The sequence below is a fragment of the Triticum aestivum genome, chromosome 6B (assembly GCF_018294505.1).
Source record: "Triticum aestivum cultivar Chinese Spring chromosome 6B, IWGSC CS RefSeq v2.1, whole genome shotgun sequence".
NCBI lineage: Eukaryota > Viridiplantae > Streptophyta > Magnoliopsida > Poales > Poaceae > Triticum > Triticum aestivum.
In genome coordinates, this window is record NC_057810.1 from 74,047,410 (window position 1) to 74,051,781 (window position 4,372).

Genomic DNA, 4,372 nt, shown 5'->3' on the forward strand with positions numbered 1-4,372 from the left:
CCGCCCGAAAGCTTCGCCGCGCCGCCCCTCATCGCCGGTGCCGCCTCCCCGGCCTTCCCCGGCCCCGGACCCGGCCGGCCCCGTCTCCCTCATCTCCAGTGCACTCTCCCTCATCTCCAGTCGCCGCAGCCCGCTACACCGGCGAACCTCGTAATCCGCACCAGATCCAGATCCAAAGTAGGTTGACCCCGAATCTGCTAAATCCTGTAATTTTGACATTTTCATGCCCTGTTTGACATGCTATATCTCTGCATCCGTAGCTCCATTTCGTGCGTGTAATATGTCAAATTGTTCGTCTCAACGAGTACATCATTTCTTTCCATTGCATCATTTTCATTTGAGCTCATCTTGATACCTGAATCATCGTTGCAAGAGTGCTTCATGATGTTTTCTGCTGTCTGTTATCAGAACGAGCTCTTTTGTCATTTTTGCCATGATTGATGTGTGCATCCTATGAGGTTGATGTCTTCATGTGTTTTGAAGTATGCCATGTCTTCTTTACATAGGTGCTTACCATGTATTTTTGTGATCAATGTGGTGACTAGCACAAGAATGCAAACTAGGCTTCGTAATGTTGCTGATTTTAGTCCCTGTTCTGCTGTTATTTTGATGCCATGTAAACATGATGCTACAGAGAGATCCATGCATATTTTGAGATACTTCAGTAAGGATGTTTTGAACATATGGTTGTTCTCTATCAATTCATGCCCTTGGTTGCTATTATGGAGTAGTCTAGCATGTCATTTTCGTGCTCTACTTTGGCTTCAAAATGTTTCCTGGCAGATTGTTTACATGTTATTCAATTTTGCCAAGGTTGTTATAGTTGATCCTTGCATGCTATGGACTTGTTCTTGCCTTGGTTTGTTCCATAAACATGTCTTCTTGATGATGCTATGCTTATCTTGTCATGAAATGACTTGTGGTGAGTGAATCGAGCTTGTTAAGTAGTGTACTTGCTGTTGCTGTTTTGCTAGGCTGAATCTGTTATTTCGTGATGCTATGTAAACCTGCTGCTACAAATCATTATATGCATAATTTGGAGATGTTCACTAAATGTGTTTTGTTCTGCATGTTATGTTCTATCCATTAATGCCCCTGGTTGCAATTATACCCTGCTGTAGCTTGTTCATTTCTTGCTCTAAAGTTGCTTCATAATGTTGCTGTCAGCCCGTTAACATTAAGTTCAGTTGTTGCCATGATTGTTGCTAGTGTTCCATGTACCCTATGAACTTGCTATTGAGATGCTTAGCTTCACAAACATGCCTTCTTACTGTTGGTTGCCTTGCCATGCCATGTTTTGCTCTGTAGTGAGTTGCACAAGCTCATCAACATGCCTTCATAATTCTGTTCCTGCCATGTTTGAATCTGTAATATAACTTGCCATGTTTACATGGGTGCCATCATATTTTCTGATCCTTTTTGGCTCATGGTCAATAAGGGACTCTTGTTCTATTTAATTAGTAGATTCATTCCATGCCTTTGTTTGCCATGATAAATTCCTGTAACATGTTGTTTGTTAGCTCTAAACATTGTAACCTGAAGTTATTTTCTGCATAGTCTGAATTGTTATTATTTGCAATCTTACCATGTGTGTTTGAGCTTGTTCTAGATATTTCTGGAGATAGCTCAGTGTTCATGTTTTGTTATGCTTTACATGTACATCATGTCCATGCCTTTTGTTTTCATATTGTGGTGCTGTAGCATGTTGTTTTGATGCTTGCAATATGCCTAGTTGCTGTTTTGGACAGATTGTTGCTATAACTTGTTTCATGTGTGTGTGTTGAACCGTTGCTCCGTTTTGAGTGTGCTCTATATGAAACTTGCTTGTTTTTGCATATAGTTTCATATTAACATGTTGAATCCATGTTCGGTGTGTTTGCTTGATGTTTGAGTGCATTTGGCATCAATGCCATGTTTAACTTGTGTTGCTCATATCTTCTAGGCCGTAGCTCCGAATTAAATGAACCTTATATGTAACTTGACTAGAATCTCGTGTAGATCATCTTTGTGCATATTAACTTGCTGTTTAACAACTTGAACATAAGGTTTATTCAGATCTGGACCAATTTCGAAATATGCATATGAGGACTTACCAGAATTGTTATATGTTGTTCTCGGCCTCATTTAAACTTGCCTTGATGTGTTGCTCTTGTTTGCATCATCTCTTGCCATGAGTAGCTTCATGTAGCCTTGCCATGCATCATACGTGTTTGTGCATCATGTCATGTTCATGTGTGGTGTGTTTACTTTGTTGTGTGCTTCTTCTTGTTAGTTCCTGTTTCATTGCGATCGTGAGGATTCGTTCGTCTACGCTTGGTTCGTCTTCGTGGCTTCATCTTCTTCATGGACTCGTTCTTCTTCCTTGCGGGATTTCAGGCAAGATGACCGCTATCCTGGATCTCACTACTATCATTGCTATGCTAGTTGCTTCGGTCTATCGCTTTGCTGCGCTACCTATCACCTGTTTATCAAGCCTCCCATATTGCCATGAACCTCTAACCTTTGACACCTTTCCTATGCAAACCGTTGTTCGGCTATGTTACCGCTTTTGCTCAGCCCTCTTATAGCGTTGCTAGTTGCAGGTGAAGTTAAAGATTGCTCCATGGTGGACAGGATTTTGGTTGGGATATCACAATATCTCTTATATTATTATTAATGCATCTATATACTTGGTAAAGGGTAGAAGACTCGGCCTTTTGCCTAGTGTTTTGTTCCACTCTTGTCGCCCTAGTTTCCGTCATACCGGTGTTATGTTCCTGGATTTTGCGTTTCTTACGCGGTCGGGTGATTTATGGGACCCCCTTGACAGTTCGCTTTGAATAAAACTCCTCCAGCAAGGCCCAACCTTGGTTTTACCATTTGCCTCACCTAGCCCTTTTTCCCTTGGGAGTGGCGCTCTCGAGGGTCATCTTTATTTTACCCCCCCCCCCGGGCCAGTGCTTGTCTAAGTGTTGGCCCAAACCGAGCGATGTCCAGCGCCCCCTGGGCAATCAGTGTCTATGCCAACCCGATGTCTTGCTCATCCGGTGTGCCCTGAGAACGAGATATGTGCAGCTCCTATCGGGATTTGTCGGCACAGCGGGAGGCTTTGCTGGTCTTGTTTTATCATTTTCGAAATGTCTTATAAACTGGGATTCCGAGTCTGATCGGGTCTTCCTGGGAGAAGGTATATCCTTCGTTGATCGCGAGAGCTTATCATGGGCTAAGTTGGGACACCCCTGTAGGGTATAATCTTTCGAAAGCCATGCCTGCGGTTATAGGCAGATGGGAATTAATTAATGTCCGGTTGTAGATAACTTGACACCAGATCCGAATTAAAATGCATCAACCATGTGTGTAGCCGTGATGGTCTCTTTTCGGCGGAGTCCGAGAAGTGAACACGGTTTCTGGGTTATGCTTGACGTAGGTAGGAGTTCAGGATCACTTCTTGATCATTGCTAGCTTCATGACCCTTCCGCTTGTTCTCTTCTCGCTCTTATTTGCGTATGTTAGCCACCATATATGCTTAGTCGCTGCTACAGCCTCACCACTTTACCCCTTCCTTTCCCTTTAAACTTTGCTAGTCTTGATACCCATGGTAATGGGATTGTTGAGTCCTCGTGGCTCACAGATTACTACAACAACAGTTGCAGGTACAGGTTTTGCGATGATCATGACGCGAGAGCGATGTTTGCTTGTATTAGAGTTCTTCTTCTGCTTCTTCTTCGATCAGGGATAGGTTCCAGGTCGGCAGCCAGGGCTATCAGGGTGGATGTCATTTGAGTTTCTGTTTATGTTTCATTCGTAGTCGAATGATGCTCTGATGTATTGTGATGTTGTATTCGTGTGGCATTGTATGCCTTATGTATGTATCCCCATCTATTATGTAATGTTGATGTAATGCTATCCACCTTGCTAAAGCGTTTCAATATGCGGTTCTATCCTTGGTGGGACCTTCGAGTTCCTTTTGGATAGGGTCGCATATTGGACGTGACAAGTTGGTATCAGAGCCTCGACCGACCCTAGGAGCCCCCTTGATTGATCGTGTAGTTTGGCTGTTGTTGAGTCTAGAAGAAAACTATTTTCGGAGTCTAGTTATATCGGAGAGTAGGAATTCTTTTTACTCCTCAGCCCCTTCGTCGCTCTGGTAAGGAATCTTGACATAGGTGTTTAGAATTACTCCTCTTCTCCTTCAAATTTTTCTTTAGGTTCACGCAGTTGGTTTTCCAATCGTTGTTCCTCAGCTCTTTTCATCCGGTGCATTTCTCGTCAAGTCGACTCGAGCCTCTTCATCTTTGAGTTCAATCCTCAGTTGTTTCTTTCCCACCCGCCCACCCTTTTTCATCTCGGAACTAGAGTCCGTAATTAAGTATCCATCCTACTCGTGTGAAGT